Genomic DNA, 9,170 nt, shown 5'->3' with positions numbered 1-9,170 from the left:
TATGATAAGTGGAAACAAGTAGGTATGATTCATACAGGGTCGGCCACGTGTAAGCCTGACGATTTCTTATGCTTGCCTTATTTTTTCATATTCTTATGTTAACTGTCTATGCTCCATAACGATCTTTTCTAATGCCTCATTTGAATTGCTTACATGTTTTTTTTGGATTGAGTGACCATAGACTTATACCTATCCACCAGTCGGCCTGCTTAGAAAGACTGGCTGGCTGATCACGAGGGACTTCAGTGTTATAAGAAGATATGAATAGAATATATAATGAGTGCCTTTTATTATGAAAGATTTAGGAATCTCATACGGACTATTATCAAAGACCTCACTGATTATGTGACAGGTTCCCATTATTTTTTCCAGAGATGATACAGGATTTTCCAACCACCACTAAAACGAAAATATTCTTGAATACTCCAATTTATTTCCATTATAATATGTTTAATATAGTCATATTTACAATTTTGCTGTAATGCCCGCCATCGCACCGATACGAGCATGATCCTAAAGCAGATAGGTGACAAATGAAGTCGAACAAAACGAAATGTGGGTGATAGCCTTTTGAAAGTCTCTCATGTCACTTCCAGGGCATCTTGTTACCTGTTACCATGTCAACTCAAAAAATAAATTAATTAATGAAACATATAAAGAAATAAGTAAAGGAAAAATACGTAAATAAATGAAAGTAGAAAATGAATAAATGAATAGGTAAATAGAAAGATAAACAAAATGGTAAACAAATATACTGTATCGTTCATTTAAGCTTATTTCTCACACTTGCACTTCTTTATTTACATTCACAGTATCGACTATTGCAAAGGAGATACGACGAGTTTGTGCATCTCCCTGCGCCTGGTACAAGTGTCTATAACCTTGACGTGGCGCAGTGGTTGATGGAATACCTGCTGACATCACTCTTTGTTGATTGGCTTAGTGATGGAAGTGCCTGGGGTGAATCAGCCGGGATACTGGTGGTAAACATTCTCGAGTCCTCATGCACCTCTCTCTCTCTCTCTCTCTCTCTCTCTCTCTCTCTCTCTCTCTCTCTCTCTCTCTCTCTCTCTCTCTCTCTCTCTCTCTTGTTCGCCGTGGTGTTAATTACGCGTTCTGGCTTCGTGTGCTTTGCGTGTAGAATAGGTGGTAACAACAGCAACAACAACAACAACAGCAACAAGAACAACAACAACAACAAGAACGACAACACAAACAACAACAATAACAACAACGACAACAGCGACTACTACTACTACTACTACTACTACTACTACTACTACTACTACTACTACTACTACTACTACTACTACTACTACTACTACTACTACTACTACTACTACTACTACTACTAACAATGGCAATATTCTTCCTTTTTTTTATCAGTTTAGTTTATCTTGAAGTCACACACACACAGTTAGTTAGTAGTTTATTGACACACACACACACACACACACACACACACACACACACACACACACACACACACACACACACGACCTCTTGCTCCTTAGCGCCTTTCAGCTGGTAAGGGTAAGGAGATGCCCGTGACAGACTGCAGTGCACCTCGCCTGGGTGACACCACAGGCCACCAACCCTCAGCAGGCAGGGCATTCACAGCACACCACTGATCTGAGGCTGGGCTGAGACTACCTGACGTGGTGCCGGCATGCTACACAATCATCTGGTATATCGTGGTCTCAAACTTTTTAGGAGTCTTATCTCGACTAAATTTAATGTAATGGTTCAATTTTAATGGTGTTGAAGGGTGTTTTTATATGATACTAGTGCTAGTCTAGACTTTAGGTAGCATTTTGCATCATCACCGCCGCAAAAAAAAAAAAAAAAAAAAAAAAAAGAGAACTGAACTTATCATCCCTGTGGTGTTCGAAAATAGTCCTTGTGAGAGAACAAAGTGTTTAGATATACGGGCCCTTTAGTCTTGCTATTTTCTAGGTAGAGCATTTAACATTCCCGTTTTTTGTTGTATGTACGTAGATAGGATAATACATACATCACCCGTCCTTCCCCTTTCTTCGTTTTCTTCGAAGGTGTGGTCTAGCAGTTTTCCGTTTACCTTGCGCCTGTGGTCTCCCAATTTCCTGCGAGTGGGTGCTGAGGGTGTGTGCGTCGGCCGTGTCTATCTTTAGCCTGCGGGGAGGAGGCGGTGTGGTGGTGGTGGAGGGGCGGGAGGCGGTGGCCAGTCTTGGCTTGTGGTGGTGTGGTGTGGGCGGCCGTGTTGTCAGTACGTGGAGACTAGTGCGCCCCCCACAGTGCCACACCGTTAGCTCTAGTGCCTCTAGTGCCCTTCCCTGAGGATATACCTGTGCTGGTGTTGATCAAGGGCCAGGTGTGTGAGTTTGAGTGCATTGTATATCGCTTGGATTTTCTTCTCGGTGTTTCAGCGTCGTCACCGCCTGCCGCCCCTCGCCACACTTCCTCGCCGCCTGCTTACACACATTCCGGTCGCTGGTGACTGCTGCCGCTACTGCTGGTGAGTTGATCAAAGTTTTTTTTCCTCACCTTCCCTTCAACACCCTCACCTCAGCCTCGTGTGGTACCTAGTGTGGTACCTGGTGCTCCTCCATCTCCCCCCCACACCCTCACCTCGTGCCCTCATCCCGGCCACCACGGTCTGGGGGGTGTGAGGTAATCGTTATTACTGAATCCTTTGTTTTTACTTAAGTTTCTTTCTGGCTTTCTCGTGCTTCTATCTTGGCTTTACTGTTGCCAGTAATCTAATCACGGTGTTTCTGTCTACCTGTCACCTGTCCCGCTGTGTCTGTTTAAGAGTGTTCGTGTGGCTGTTGGACTTCCTTTAGTAGATGCCTGTCACTTCACGAATCACGTTCTCATGTTACTGTCTTCTCCCCTCACTCTGCCTGTCAGTGTAAAGCCATACAAGATGACCACAAGGCGTAGATAATCCACGCGTAGTTGCACCTTCCTCTTGCCCGAACATTATCATCCTCCAGGTGTTTTCCTCGTCTGGTGAAGCTCAAGGTTAATCCGATAGGGCTCGGCTTACACACTTTTGTTATCGCCGGTATCCCTTATCCCTGGGCTATCATAGTGCTGCCAATCCCCGGGTAATAGCACGAAGGCATGAGTCACAGGCCTGTTCCAATAACCTTGGTAACCCTGACTGGAGGGGGTGGGGGAACTCTACTATTTCTGTTTTCTTTGTAAACAATGGTTTTCGTTTCATCACAGCTAATCAGAACTAATCGAGCGTTGGGTTGTTGCGCTCAGGGGCGGCACGTGTTGGTTCAAACAGATAAAACATAACGTGCTCACAGTGTGACGAGGAGGGAAGGCAGTTATTTGACAATCTAATCGGAGGCAGCTAGTGTTGGGCGTGGTTCGCTGTTTGTCCTGTACACGCCTCGTCTCGCCCACCTTCCACCCTCTTGTTCTTCCTCCCTTGTTCCTTTTGTTTTATAGGGTTGTCCCTCAATGCTCAGCTTGGCCTTGGAGTCTCCGCCAGTCAAGCCAGTGCATGTAGTCCTTGCATTCTGAAACGTTTCAAGTCCTCATTTTGATAACTTTTCAGACTCCAATGAAAGTTATTGAGAGGTTCTCAAAAGTCTTCTCAGGAGTTCAGTGCTGGTTGAACATGGGTTATACAAAATTCTAAGAAAAGCATACATTAAAAACTAACTAACTAATAATCTTAGTGGCCTTTGAAAGTTGCCCTGAAAAGAGAACAAAGCGTTTAAGAACACGAAACCAGCTTTCACCTAGAATGACACTATCGCATCTGAAAGGAAGGGAAGTGAGTGCCAGGTGGCGTCCAACATCAGGCAGCACGTCAACAAGCCTTTTCTGGAACATTTTATACGTCATCTAGAATCTGCATAAACTGATCCTAATTAATATCAAGGTTACCGTGCTCTCGCCTACCTCTCGGCGACCCTTTGCAGCCTGGGCAGCAAACAGGATTGACAGTTCGACTGTGAGGTAAAAGCGGGGCGCGAACACCAGGTGGGGTGACGCACACTGTGTAAACCAGCTTATCATGGTTGTTATCGCATTAGTGGAGGCAATGAGCTGTGAGGGAGCGGGGAGGCCTGCGTCACCACCTTGAGCTGGCTGTTTGTTATGCGGCACATTGAAATACGACAGTCATTGCTGCTTATGTGTGATGGACACTGAATGCGGGTCACGTAAGAACATAAAGTAACATAAAGGAAGCTGTAAAACGCAAATAGGCCTACGCATGGCTGTACCTATATTACACACACACACACACACACACACACACACACACACACACACACACGTACTTGTGTCCATCACTCTTCTCTGCCTATAAATGTGTTTAGTCTGTTCACAGATCTTCATATTGACTCTGCACTAACACTGAGTTTATTGAAGTCATCCACCTACCTGTTTGTGTTTGAGAGCCAGTTTCTTCCTATCTTTTTCTTAAATCTAAGTGTTACGTGCTCAGCTTGAATTCACTGGTGAGATTCATGCGTCCAATATATGCAGCTGTTCAGTGGGAAAAATAATGAAGACTGTTAGATTTTACGCATGACATTTCACCACGCATGGGACTACACCCGTGGACTATCATTATTGTCTTATCTCAGCGAGGAAGACACGTTGTAGTGGACTAGTGAGTCTTGACCCTTCTTCTGTCGTTTACCATCTCAGATTGACTTGCTGCTGACTCTTATGTAATATATATATATATATATATATATATATATATATATATATATATATATATATATATATATATATATATATAGTCGGTATAAAGACAATGAATTAGTTGATAAGAGAAAGAAGCTCCGTGTAAGTTTCCTAGACCAGAAACATTTTCTTGTTATGTGCTATTACTCTAACCACATACAGCATGTCGTAGAATTATTGTTTAGTGTTCAAGTATATTTAACCCATTTCTTGTAACATTTTTATCCTCACCGCGTAAATTTACCGCTGACTGAGAATCCTTGCTCGAGTTGAGGATCGGTAGTGGGTATTGTTTTCAGAGGACGAGGCGAAGAGCAGCGTGAGGGAAGGGCGGCATACCGAGGCGAAGGCACTAAGCCCTCGAGGTGAGACTGGGAAGCAAAAGTCATAATAAGGGCAGGGCTGTGTCTGGCTCGGGCGTCTGACACCTACAGGATAAAACCTTGTGTGTCGTGACCCAGTTTGTGGCGCCGCTATGCCACGCCCCTACCACCACCACCACCACCATCACCACCCTCCCCACCGTGCCCCGTCTCCATGTTACTTCCAGGCAACTTGAGTGTCCCTTACGCTTATTTTTGTTCAGCGTACGCATTGCCTATATTTTCCTGGCTGCCTGTATTTATTTATCAAGGGAGCAAAGATTGTCTAGGTTGTGATATGGGGGTGGAGAGGAAGACTTGGCACCACCGCCCACACTCCTCGGGTAAATACAGACCCGCCGACATAGCTTCATACTTTTAGACCATCTCAAACATAACTCACCTCGCACCGCTGTTAGATTATTAACACACCCATGCAACACTTGGATGAGCGGGGGTGATCCATCTTTAGTAGAGTGATGAAAGACGCACTCACTGGATCTGCTCCTCGCTTCGGTGGCTGAGGTGAACACGGGCTGCGATGGTGGTGGTGGTGGTGGTGGGTGCCTGGGTTGTCTGGCCTGACGTCACCACCCAAACAATGACGTCAGGGTTATACATGGTCAAGTGGAAGGAAGGCTAAGCGGGATATTCCGTACTGGGCCAAGCCATACCCGCCGCAGTCAAGGGGGGAGAGGGACGAGAGGGACGAGAGGGACGAGAGCTAGACAGGGACGAGGTGATGGGAAAGAGAGACAGGCAGGAAGGCGAGTAGGTAAGAAGGTAACATGCGATAATCTCGAAATATTCCGATAAGGACGTGATAAGGTTCATGGTGACCTTAGAATTATGACCTTAGATTTATGACATTAAAATTCCTCCTTTATTATAAATTCTTTGTGGGTTTATGGTATTAGTATTAGCGTGAGGCATTGTGGTATTAGTGCACGTACTCATTGGCAAAAGTCAGATAACAGATAGTTTCACCACGTGTTAGAATCTCACTTGGGTTTCTTACAAAGGCGTGTTGCTGGTCAGGACGCGGTTAGCAGGACACGTGAAAAACCTGCCGACTTAGTGCATTACTCGTGTGTGTGTGTGTGTGTGTGTGTGTGTGTGTGAGAGAGAGAGAGAGAGAGAGAGAGAGAGAGAGAGAGAGAGAGAGAGAGAGAGAGAATGGCTAAGTGATTGATTGATTGATTGACAGAAATTTACGCTGCAATAACGAGGTCACATGGCGCCCGAGAGATAACAGAGAAAGAGAGATAAAGAGAAGAGGAAAAACAGACAAAATAGAAAGACTTATGGAAAAAAAGTATACAATTGGCGATCAATTATCTTCACCATGACCTCAGTAAGCTGTGTGTGTGTGTGTGTGTGTGTGTGTGTGTGTGTGTGTGTGTGCCTCGTAATGAACCCCAAACTATGTCAGCCTCCTTCTCCCCTCCACTCTACTCCCTCTCCCTTTCCCTGTTTCCCCCCCACACCCCACAACAGCCCCCTCTCCTCCACCCTCCCTCCTTGGCCCAACCTTGCACCGTGCCACGAACTAATAGCTTCATTAATGAGGACGGAAAAAATGAAAAATGTGTTAAGTGGAACAACCAAACAAGCGAACAAATAAAAAAAAAAGTCATGTGCATTGTTTTACGTGTATGTGCGTGTGTGTGTGTGTGTATGTATGTATGTATGTGTGTGTATGTGTGTGTGTGTGTGGTGTTGAGAGGGACTGGTGTGTTGGCTGAATTCTTGGCTTGTGGAGTCTTTTTCAGATGCCAGATACCTCCGCCTGTCTCCCTCGCCGAATCCCACCGTGGCGAAAATGCTGTGCTTTTATATCAACACAATTAAGGAGATAACGTTAACTGCCGCCCGAAGGAGAGAGAGAGAGAGAGAGAGAGAGAGAGAGAGAGAGAGAGAGAGAGAGAGAGAAAGAAGGCGTGTAGCGGGGTAGGTATAGGGAGGTGCCGCGCCTGGGAGACCGAAGCCCCAGTAGCGTCCCCCTACTCCTCCTCCTCCTCCTCATCTTCCTCCTCCTCCCACACCCCGGTACCCAGGATGGCAGCGGCGGTGCTGTACGTGGCATTCCTAGCATGCATCTCCATTTTAGTACAATGTGGGTCTGCTTCTGGCCGAGGAATACCGGCGCTAACACATTCTGCGTAGTGCACCGGCCGCGCCCCGTACGCACGAGGTCCAGGCCGCGAAGTTGCTGTGTTAAGGCCTGGGGACACCGCGAGGCTGTTTTGTACACACACACACACACACACACACACACACACACACACACACACACACACACACACACACACGAATGTTAACTTCTATCAACATTTTGCTTTTCATTACATACATAACTTCATGATGATAAGTGAATAATGATCTGCTTCCTTTCTTTCCCTCATGTTTTTCTGTCATTTAGTCAGTCAGTCAGTCAGTCAGTCTGTCTGTCTGTCTGTCTGTGTCTATTTGTCTGTCTGTCTCTCTCATTCTCCATTCATTCGTCTCATTCTCAAACAATAATGAAAATCCGAGTAGATTTGATTGCCTTTATTGTGTTGGGAGATAGCAAGTTAAATAATGTATTACAGTATGGATCAAACCTGTGCTTAGTGTGCATACCTGACTGGCCTAATTTGTGTTTTACCGTACGACATCACGATATACGTACATAATCAGATCAAGTTATTCCAACAAGAAGAGTAGAGAATTGCGTTTACTGAAGCCACAAAATAGTGCTTCGGAGCGTGCTGTGGTGTCAGCCGAGGCAGCAAGCAGACAGGGGAGAGCAGAGGAGTTTAGCTGACCGAACCGTACCTATTGCGAGATGGTACGTCAAGCAGAACCCTTCGTAAACAAAACGCTGGCCGCCTCAGCACGCGTTGCCTCTCAGTTACAGTTCATACACACACACACACACACACACACACACACACACACACACACACACACACACACACACACACACACACACACACACACACACACACACACACACACACACACACACACACACACACACACACACACACACACACACACACACACACACACACATGGGGCTTTAATTGCAGTTCCTTGATCTTCATCCGCCGCAGGCACAATGATACAGACGAGTGTTATTCAAAGAGGTGTGCATGTGTCATTCAATCACTCACTCACGACTTGCTCAACAGTTAATGCAGCCGTCCCTCCTCTCTCTCTCTCTCTCTCTCTCTCTCTCTCTCTCTCTCTCTCTCTCTCTCTCTCTCTCTCTCATGCTTGTCTTCAGTGTGTGCATGGTTTGTTGTTGTGCCCACAAGGATAGTCCAACAATTTGATACACACAGGACAGGAGTGAGCAATGCGAGTGTGTGATCTAGTTTTAACCGCTAACACATATATACTCTTCTCTCTCTCTCTCTCTCTCTCTCTCTCTCTCTCTCTCTCTCTCTCTCTCTCTCTCAGATCTACAATAATATTATCCATCTTTATCCTTACATTGTTAAAAACTATCACATATTCAAGAGAAGAGAGAAGAGAGTAAATACGTAAGAAAGAAATGAAAAAAAGAAAGAAAAGAAAAAAAAAAAAAAGAAGCAGGTCATGTGAGTTATAGACAATTCCTCATTTCCTCTTTCTCTCCTCCTCCTCCTCCTCCTCCTCCTGCTACCGATTCATTCCCCAGACCACCTCCTCCCTTTCCACCCTGTCGGTCAGCGGTCGGGAACGAAAAGGCAACACAAAGAAACTCAAAGGCACAATGAACCACACCAAACTTCTGCTAATCCCTTGAGAGACTGAAGCGTCACACTCTTATCTAATCTTAAGAGGTGTAGAATAATAAATAGTACTAAAAGGAAAAGAGAGAGATAAGGAGGGGGGAGAGGGAGAGGAAGAGGAAGAGGGAGAGGGAAAGGGAGAGGGAGAGGTGCTTAATCTCCTTTAGTCTAAGCCAGTCCAGTATATTCCTCCAGGTATTCATTAATAATTTGTCAGAGCACACAGCCGCCGCGATGAGTGCCCGACCGTGCGTGACACCAGCAAGTCAGCAAGCTATCCGGAAATGTCTGCTCTTCTTCCTTCTTCTCCTCTGCTTCCTCTTCCTCCTCCTCCTCCTCCTCCTCC

The 9,170-nt window shown here is 45.6% G+C and overlaps 1 protein-coding gene across 2 annotated transcripts in view; it reads left to right on the top strand.

Annotated features, from left to right (window-relative positions):
• Nucleotides 1-1,586: 1,586 nt before the first annotated feature.
• LOC123520795 (rho GTPase-activating protein 45-like) overlaps nt 1,587-9,170 on the top strand; it is a 207,321-nt gene continuing 199,737 nt past the window's right edge. The window contains exons 1-2 of one of the 2 annotated variants that reach the window (XM_045283401.1): nt 1,587-1,687; nt 2,406-2,494. The gene's annotated coding sequence lies outside the window, so the exon portion shown is untranslated. Of the gene's footprint in view, nt 1,688-2,215; nt 2,495-9,170 lie in introns of those variants that run through there. The other variant, XM_045283400.1, reaches the window with a different exon arrangement.

This window comes from Portunus trituberculatus, chromosome 47, assembly GCF_017591435.1.
Source record: "Portunus trituberculatus isolate SZX2019 chromosome 47, ASM1759143v1, whole genome shotgun sequence".
Classification (NCBI taxonomy): Eukaryota; Metazoa; Arthropoda; class Malacostraca; order Decapoda; family Portunidae; genus Portunus; species Portunus trituberculatus.
The sequence above is the reverse complement of the archived record's forward strand: the minus strand, read 5'-3'. Positions and strand labels throughout refer to the sequence as shown.